The 10,000-nt window shown below is 40.5% G+C and overlaps 1 protein-coding gene across 1 annotated transcript in view; it reads right to left on the reverse strand.

The window, feature by feature from the left end:
* The window catches only part of LOC137643869 (protein amalgam-like), a 538,253-nt gene that overhangs the window by 49,444 nt on the left and 478,809 nt on the right, over positions 1-10,000 (reverse strand). The window lies entirely within an intron of this gene.

Below are 10,000 nucleotides of genomic sequence, written 5' to 3' on the forward strand. Positions count from 1 at the left end.
TATATACACATATACATATATATATATATATATATATATATACACACACACATATATATATATATATATATATATATATATATATATATATATATATATATATACATATATATATATATATATATATATATATAGAGAGAGAGAGAGAGAGAGAGAGAGAGAGAGAGAGAGAGAGAGAGAGAGAGAGAGAGAGAGAGAGAGAGAGAGAGAGAGAGAGAGATAGCAACATGGATACAAGAGCAAACTAAATTAGAGGATACCCTAGAAGCTTGTAAGAAAAAGAAATGGACATGGAAAATGTACTCAATGAGAATGACAGATAATAAATGAACATTAAGGATAACGGAAGGGATCCCTAGAGAATGCAAAAGAAATGCCAAGACCATCGGATTAAATACTTTTCTTTTTTGAGAAAGTGGCATTTTCCTTTTTTTTTTTTTTTTTTTTTTTTAAATCTCATTTTGTTTACCACATGCTCTCCATCCCATGATTATCCATTTAACTTCGTGCTCGTGTCCTAAGGAAACACTTACTATCTCTCTTAAGTCCATGTATTCATTAACGATTCTAGAGGTTCGTCCATTTCTCTAATTTATTGTCTCTCTATTTACATTGAACATTGTTTAATTTTCCCAATTAATTATTATTTCTACATTACCACTTTCTCTTTTCAGATCTATCATCTTTTGTAATTCCTCTCATTCATCACTAAACACAACTCTGTCATCTGCAAATCTCAAGTTGTTAAGGCATTCCCCATTAATATTAATGTCTCCATTTTCCCGGTCTAAATGATTAAAAACTTGTTCTAGGCATGCTGTGAATAATTTAGGAGAGATGAGGTTTTCTTGTTTAACTCAATTTTCAATCAGAATTTTCTCAATATCTTTATGTAGTTTTAAGATTCTGTACTTCCTGTATTGATATCTTCAAGTGTTTTAACATAATATCCATATATTTCGTGTTCTTTGAAGGACTTTCATTACTGCTGAGCTTTTGACAGAATGAAAAGCTTTCTTATTGTGTATTAATGCCAATAGTTGGTTTGTTATATTTTGTTGATATTTCCATAAGATGGTTAGTAACATGGATATGGTCATTTGGTGAATACCCATTTTTAAAGCCTGTCTGCTCTCTTGGTTGATTGAAGTCTAGTTGTGTTTCTATTCCATCTACTATGATATCTGTAAATATTTTATATATATCAGAGAAGAAACCTATTGCCGGTAATCCTTCAGATATTTTGTTTCTCCCGTTTTGTGAATTATTATGATGAATCCTCTACAATTTTTTTTAGTAATCCATCTCTATTGTTGATAATATTTCTATTCCATTCCATTTCCAAACGTCTGTTGATGTATTCTTCTAAGTCTTCTTTTCATCAATTTCATGCTTCCTTTCTTTAGCGTTTCCTTTAATTTTAGTCTGATTCTGTTTACGAATGTCTTTGGATTTTAGTTTTTCATTGTTGTGATTTCTGCTAGTTCTATTTCATCTCTCTTGGATTTTGCCTTCGTTTCTAATCTCATCTTTATTAGTTTTTTGGGGTCTTTTCTGGTAGTTTTCATATATATATATATATATATATATATATATATATATATATATATATATATATATATATATATATATATTCATATTTATATATACTATATACATATATATATATTTATATATATAATTATTTATATATATATATATATATATATATATATATATATATATATATATATATATATATATATATATATATATATATATGATTATATATATATATATATATATATATATATATATGTATGTATATATACAACACATATTATTAGGAAAGCTACAACCCTAGACAGTATATCTTAGCAATCCATGTTTGCTAAGGATTATAATTCTATAAGAGGATGAGCAACTTGGTGGAGTAGTGAGAGCTTTGGGAGTGGAGGAAATGCCCCCCCCCCCCCCTAAATCTCGTTCAAGTCAGGGGCAGCCGGGTAACGGATAGGTTTGAGGCGATGAACAAACAGTTTATTTGGCTTCTACTCCTGTTGCCTGGTGATTGATTTTACTAGAATTAGTATGTACCCGCAGGGGTCACTTGCCTTAGTTAGTGTGACGGGCCGAGAGAAGGTTGTGACTCAAAGACAGTATGAAAGCAACTGAGTAAATTTATTATAGAACACTCTCCTTTATATACAAAAGCTCAAAGCAACAAGAAATTTCATGTTCAAAAACAGACACCGTTACATATGAGAAAAACAGACATGTTTATTCTGGTTCTTTTTAGTGCGAGAGAAGAGCTAAGATACAAGCATAATATATACACAAAATGAACTATGTACGATCGTGTGACACACGGTTGGTACATGACTCCCCCCTTAAAAATGACATACTGTACATGTTAAATAGGGCGCTCTGATCTAGAAAGGTGAAATGTAGGCGGGTCATCTGGCAGGAGATAAGCAGGTTTTAGACGATCAATGGAGACCCAGTCTTCTTTGCCACGAATGTTTAGTAGGAATGCTTTCGGACTGCGTCGGATCACAAGGAAAGGGCCCGTGTAAGGGGCCGTTAGTGGTGTTCTGCTAGTATCGTTGTGCAGGAAGACGTGCGTTGCAGAGTGCAAGTCTGTTGGTATATGATGCTTTGCTGGGGGCTTGTAAGTCTGGCGGCATGGAGTAAATTTTTCCACGACGTGACGTATGCGCTGGAGATCGTCGGAGGAGGTTGTAGAAGGAAAAAATTTGGCAGGGACGACCATACACCATTTCAGCTGCCGAGACATCGAGGGCATCTTTAGGAGTGGTCCTTAGTCCTAGGAGGACCCAGGGAAGCTGGGTAAACCAGTTGGAATACTTGCAGCGGGACATCAAAGCTGCTTTGAGGGTGCGATGAAAACGTTCAACCATTCCATTGGCAGCGGGGTATTAGGCCGTTGTCTGATGTAGGGTGATGCCCAGGAGATTCGCTAATGATGTCCACAACTAAGAGGTGAAAGTGGTACCCCCCGTCATATGCTCAGGGATACCAAATCTTGCAATCCATCCTGAGAGTATGGCAGATGTACATGAGGCGGACGTTGCAGTTTCCATGGGAATGGCTTCAGACCAACGAGTGGAGCTGTCGATGACGGTAAACAGGTAACGATGTCCTTGTGATGTGGGTAGGGGGCCTACAACGTCGAAGTGAATGTGTGTGAAACGACGTTGAGGTTGAGGAAAGGTGCCCACTCCTGAATCCATGTGTCGATGTACTTTGGAAGTTTGCCAAGAAGTACAGGCGCGGACCCAATCCTTAGCATTTAAAAATGCTATGCCAAATGAACTTCGTCTTCAGCAGCTGTGCAGTAGAACGGCACAAGGGATGTGAAAGGCCGTGAATGAAATCAAACACCTGCTGGCGCATGGGAGCAGGAATCCAAGGTCGCGGTTGACCAGTAGTGACGTCACAGAGGAGGGTGGTGTTGGAGTCTTTGAGAGGGAAGTCTTCCCAACGGAGGGACGTGCAGGATGTCCTACATGCTTGATACTCTGGATCCTGTCGTTGGGCTTCAGCCAGGGCGTTGTAATCCAATCCCAGTTGAATGACACCCAACGTGTTTCTTGACAGGGCATTGGCAACGGGATTCATTTTCCCAGGGACGTATTGAAGGGTGCAATTGTATTCAGCCACGGCAGAGATATGTCGGCGTTGATGGGCGGACCAGGCGTCAGACTGTTAAATGAAGGCGTGCACCAGAGGCATGTGGTCTGTGCGAATGACGAAGAGCATACCTTCTAAGAAATGGCGAAAGTGACGGACAGCCAAGTGCACCGCCAGCAATTCACGATCGAAGGTAGAATAACCAGATTCTGCCTCGGACAGTTTTCTGCTGAAGAAGGCCAATGGGCGGGGCGAGCCGTTGACCCCCTGTTCGAGTACTGCACCAATAGCGACGTCGCTGGCATCGGTGAAGAGGAGAGGGGCATGTGGGATAGAAAAAGTGAGAGCCGCAGCAGTTGATAGGGCCTTCTTTGCCATACAGAAGGCTGCCTCTTGAAGGGGTCCCCTCTTCAGGTCCTTTGGCTTGCCCTTGAGGGAAGCGTAGAGGGGAGCAAGAGTGGCGGCAATGGCTGGCAGAAAACGGTGATAATAGTTGATAATCCACAAGAATTCCTGCAGAGCTTTGACGGTTGAGGGCGCGGGGAGGTTCTGAACGGTTGCTACCTTCTCAGGGAGGGGATGGACTCCTTCAGGATTGATGCGGTGGCCTAAGCAGGACACTTAGTTGGCGCCAAAGGTACACTTTTCGTACCGGACTACAAGGCCGTTTTGTTGCAGGCGGTCGAGCACGATGCGCAGGTGACGGAGGTGTTCCTCTTTAGAGGAGGAGAACACAAGTATGTCATCCACATAACATACACAGAAAGGGAGGTCCCCTAAGATGCCATCCATGAGACGTTGAAGCGTGGCCCCAGCATTACGAAGGCTAAAACAGGAGTAATTGAAGGTGTATGTACCAAACGGAGTGGTGATGGCAGTGTTGGGGATGTCTTCTGGGTTCAAAGGCACCTGATAATACCCCTTCAGGTGGTCGAGCGTAGAGGGGGTAGTGATCCGATTCTGTTTGCATGTTCAGGCGCTTGTAGTCCCCGCACAGACGGAGGGAGCCGTCTTTCTTCAGAACGATGAGTAAGGGTGACGACCATGAGTGTGAGGCCTTTTGGCAAAGGCCCATTTCCTCCATTTCGACGAACATCTGTTTGGCGGCTGCCAATCGTTCCGGTGCCAGACGTCTGAATTTTGTGAAGACTGGGGGTCCCGTCGTCTTGATATGGTGATAAATACCTTGCTTGGCAGGAACCGTGGTCGTTTGGCGAAGTTCTTAACGGAAAACCTCCGGGTACGACGTGATGAGGTGGGCATAGGCATCCTTGGGTGCGCTGATATGGAGAGCGAGGTTAGAGGGGGCGGGTTGAAGAGGTGTCGACAAGTACGAGTCTGCGTTGACCAATCGTCGGTGGGTGACATCGACCAGAAGGTGGAAATGATAGAGGAGATCCGCACCAAGGATTTACAATGTGACGTCAGCAACGAGAAACTTCCAATTAAATTTACCGTTTCCGAACGATAATGTGAGGTTCTCGTAACCGTAGGTGGGTATCGCAGATCCATTGGCAGCTACCAAGTGGACGTTGGCAGACGTAGACAGACTACGTCGTGTCCTGAAGAGTTCCCTTGGCAAAAGAGAACGACAAGCACCCGTGTCTACCAAAAATCGCACGCCCGTTCCTGCATCATGTAAAAAGAAAAGATTAGAATCACGAGAGGGCACCGCCACGAGCGATGGCCTACTTACACGTTTTTTGGCCACTGACAATCCTTGGCACATTTCATCGCGGTTGACTCGAATCTGAAGTGGTAGTAGCAAAACTGGAGCGGATGGGAGGTAGTAAGTGGCTGTAGAAGTCGTTGGTTGCGGCGCGAGCGAGTGGTGGGAGTGTGGGTAGCTTTGTTGCCGCTTCGGCACATTACGGGTTAGGCGTGTATGTCCTACGGCATTCACATCAGCTTCGGTTGACGTTGAATAGGTGTCCTCTTCGTCAGGGGTGGAGGCGTTGATGGAGGTCTTGAAGTGGCTGTCCATAAGGGCGTTGGTTTGGTCAAAAATTTATGGGTAAACTATGGACATCGGGTATGGCAGCGCGTATAGGTCCGGGTAAACGGCGTATCCAAAGGGCACGGAGTAGGTTCACTTCACGAGGAGAGCCGTCTGCGGCAGGTTGCAGGCGAGCGATACTGTTCATTTGCCTGAGGGCAAGCGAAGCCCTTTGGTCCCCCAACGGTTGTTGCGAGAGCTGAGAAAGCTTTGCTATATGGGCGGCTGGCGACGGCGAGTACTGCTGCAGAAGGTATGTTTTAAGGGCGTCATACGCTATTGGGGTGTCTCCTTGTTCACAAAGCCAGTCGGATATTTCTGGGAAGGTGTCCTCGGGTATCGCCGCGAGAACATAATCTGCTTTGGTGGTTGATCGAGTCACGCCCTTGATGCGAAACTGGACTTCTGCGCACTGAAACCAAGCAAACACCTCTCCGCTGGCAAACGATGAAAGTTTCAATGGGGCAGCCGCAACGCCAACTTCCTTAGAGGCCGCCATAGTACCAACGATGGAGGGGCGAGGGGGGGGGGTGGAAGGCGGGAGGAGCAAGTCGACTTTCGGGGTCACCAATGGGACGGGCTGAGAGAAGGTTGTGACTCTAAGACAGTATGAAAGCAACTGAGTAAATTTATTATAGAACATTCTCCTTTATATACGAAAACTCAAAGCAACAAAAAATTTCATGTTCAAAAACAGACACCGTTACAGATGAGAAAAACAGACATGTTTATTCTGGTTCTTTTTAGTGCGAGAGAAGAGTGAAGATACAAGCATAATATATACACATAATGAACTATGTACGATCCTCTGACATACGGTTGGTATATTAGAGAGGTACTGTGCATCACAAGGAACGGGCTATCCTTTGATGTATCTAGTCAATGATTCCTCTATGGATTTAGTCAGTCATGAATAGAAAAGATGAAAGAATGGCCCCCAGTCCTGGGCGTAGTTAGGTGCTAAGAATCTCCCGGTTTATGAATACTAGAAAAAAAAAAATTAAAATAGGTAATTTGAATGTTAGAACCAAGAATCAGATTGGGAAGTTACAGCAAGTGGAGAGTGAATTTATGAAATATAGTTTGGATAAATTGGCCCTAAATGAAACACGTTGTAAGGGGATTGGTAAGGAAACTTTATACCAAAGGAATATATATATATATATATATATATATATATATATATATATATATATATATATTATTTATATATATATATATATATATATATATATATATATATATATATATATATATATATATATATATATATATATTATTTATATATATATTATATTTATATATATATATATATATATATATATATATATATATATGTACTCAGGAAGGTCAGTTGGAGCTGGAAGATAATGGGTAGGAATGATGATGACACCAAGAGCAGAAAAGGCGTTAGCCAAGTGGAGAGCTGTAAATAGTAGTTTGCTACTGACAAAATTAAAATCAAAGCACTGCAATATGAGTATTATAGTTTGCTATGCCCCAACAAATGATCACCCTGAAGAAAGGAAAGATGAATACTATGAAGGATTGCAGAGGATAATAGATGAGATCCATGGGAGAGATATGAAAATTGTGAATGGCGATTTCAGTGCTGAAGTTGGAAGAAATAATCAAGGGATAGAGAAATTGATGGGTGTCGAGGGTCTTGGCGAAGTTGCAAATGGAAATGGAGCACATTTCTTAAATATCTTTTTAGCAAACAATCTTTTCATTGGAGTTACTCTGTTCCAACATAAAAACATCCACAAGTATACATGGACTTCACCATGTGACAATTAAAAAAATCAGATAGATCACATTGCCATTAATGAAGGAGTACTCTGAGAAATGTAAGAAGCTATAGAGGTGACGATATTGGTAGTGATCACCAGCTCTTCATTGCCACACTGAAATTAAAACTGAAAGCACCCAACACAAAGATAGATAGAATAACTAGGTTTGATACAACTAAGCTTTTAGAGGAAGACCACATAGAAACATTTGCAATTGAATGTAGGAATCGATTTGCAGCCTTAGAGACTTTAAGAGACGAAGAACAGACAATTAATGAAGAATGGTGTGATATTAAGAACATATATCAATCAGTTGGTAGTGAAGTTTTGGTGGCAAACAGTTACAAGTAGAAAGCAATGGATATCGAATGATATGATTGTTGAAAATATTTCGAGGAAGTAATGATAATTTAAAGGTAGAGCATGCTAAGTATTCCAGTATTGACAGCAATGTCAAAAGAAAAGCCAGAAATTACTGGAGAGAGTATTTAGACAGTAAAGCAGATGAGGCCAACAAAGCTATGAATTCAGGAAGTAACTATGGTGTGAGAATTGCTCATAGAATTATTAATGAAATCTCGACCGGGGCAAAGAAAAAGAAGCATATACCCATTAAAAAGAGAGATGGCTCTGTTATAGCAACAGAAGATGAATAAAGACAACATTGGGTGGAACACTTTAGTGAGGTTATTAATAGGACATATGAAGGGAATAATTTGATTGATATACCTGAAGCTGATGAAGACCTTGATGTGCCCATGAATGAATTCAGTGTGTTTGAAGTCGAAGCTATCCCAAAAAACTAATGAGATGGAAAGCCCTTGGATACGATGGAGTTATGTCCGAGGCAATACTGGCCGAAAATGAAGTGACACCAAGAATACTTACAAGATTATTTTGTAGAATGTGGCATGAAGAGGCAAAACCTGATGAATGGGAGTTGGGAGTGTTGGTGAAAATAGCTAAAAAGGGAGACCTGATTGATTGCAATAATTACTGAAGCATAACACTTACGGCAGTTGTTATGAAAATATATAGTATGTGTATTCCTAAGAGACTGGAGAGAAAGGTTGATGAAAAGATGAGAGTAACAAGCAGGATTTAGAAAAGGTAGAAGTTGCACTGACCAAATTTTCATCTTAAGACATGCTGTACAACTATGTGTAGAATATAGAAATTCCCTTTTGATGGCATTTGTGGACTATGAAAAAGCCTTTGATAGTGTGCATCAGCCAGTTTGTTGGAGAATCCAGCGTTATTATGGAATTCCTCTTAAATATGTAAATATGTTCCTGAGCATAGCAAGTGCAAAGTTAATGTTAATTGAGTCTATCAGGTGATTTTCCATGTAACAGTGGAGTACTCCAAGGGAATGTGTTGTCACCTATGTTGTTTATCCTCCTCATGGACTTTGTAATGTGTAGAACAGTCAGAGATGGTGGAGAAAGATTTAGACTGGATTGGTGATAGGAATTTAGCAGACCTAGAATATGCTGATGATGCTGTCCTTCTTAGCAGAATAACACAGGATTTGCAATGCTTGCTTATCAGAATGCATGAAATATCACAGGAGGTGGGGCAGAAGATAATTAGAAGAAAGACAGAGATGATGAGAACGAAGTATGCAATGGAAGATGAAATATCATTGGAAGGAGAAAGGATTAACGAGATATAATCATTTAAGTATTTAGGAACAATGATCTCCAATATACGGTCTTTAGAATTAGAGCTTAGTGAAAGATTTAAAAAAGCAAATCAGACAATGGCTAGGTTAAGTAAAATTTGGAAATCAAATCGCCTAGAATTTCATGTAAAAATTAGACAATATATCAGTTTATTGAGATCGGTGATACTCTATGGAGAGAGTCATGGTATGACAATGAAACTATTTCTAATAGAGAATAAAGCCCTCAGAAGGATATTGCGAGTTAAATGGCAGGACAGGATTAGAAATGAAACTATAAGAGTGATTACTTGAGTACGATATGTGGATGAGATCATGATGAGGAGTAGATCGAGATGGTTTGGGCGTGCTCTTCGCACTCCCCAAGAGAGATTAGTTCACCAAATGCTTAACTGGGCTCCACAAGGCACTAGAAGAATTGGAAGACCTAGGCCTACATGGTTTAGGACTATAAAGCGCGAAGTAGGAGTTGATGAATGGAGAAGTATTGAATTAAAAGCTCAAGACAAAGACGACTGGCGAAATGTAGCCGAGGCCATTTGCGTCAATAGGCGTAGGAAGAGATGATGATGATGACAACCATTGATGGAAAATCAGGATGCTATAAGCCGAAGGGCTCCAACAGGAAAGAAGAGCCCAGTGAGGAAAGGAAATAAATGAATATGAAGAGAGACTCGTTTCAACCTGGTCAACATAAAAACATTCGCTGTAAGTTTAATTTTCGGAAGTTCCACAAGTCAATACTATGTAGTATTGAAAATACTTTGTAGAGGGTAGTAAAGTTCAAGGAGAGCTAAAGGCAAGAGATGGCTAAAATAATTAAAAATCTTATGCAATATGCATAAAGAACTAACTGGACGACGGAGACAGATTGATATCTAGATCTGGAATAAG

The sequence above is a fragment of the Palaemon carinicauda genome, chromosome 1, assembly GCF_036898095.1.
Source record: "Palaemon carinicauda isolate YSFRI2023 chromosome 1, ASM3689809v2, whole genome shotgun sequence".
NCBI classification, from domain to species: Eukaryota; Metazoa; Arthropoda; class Malacostraca; order Decapoda; family Palaemonidae; genus Palaemon; species Palaemon carinicauda.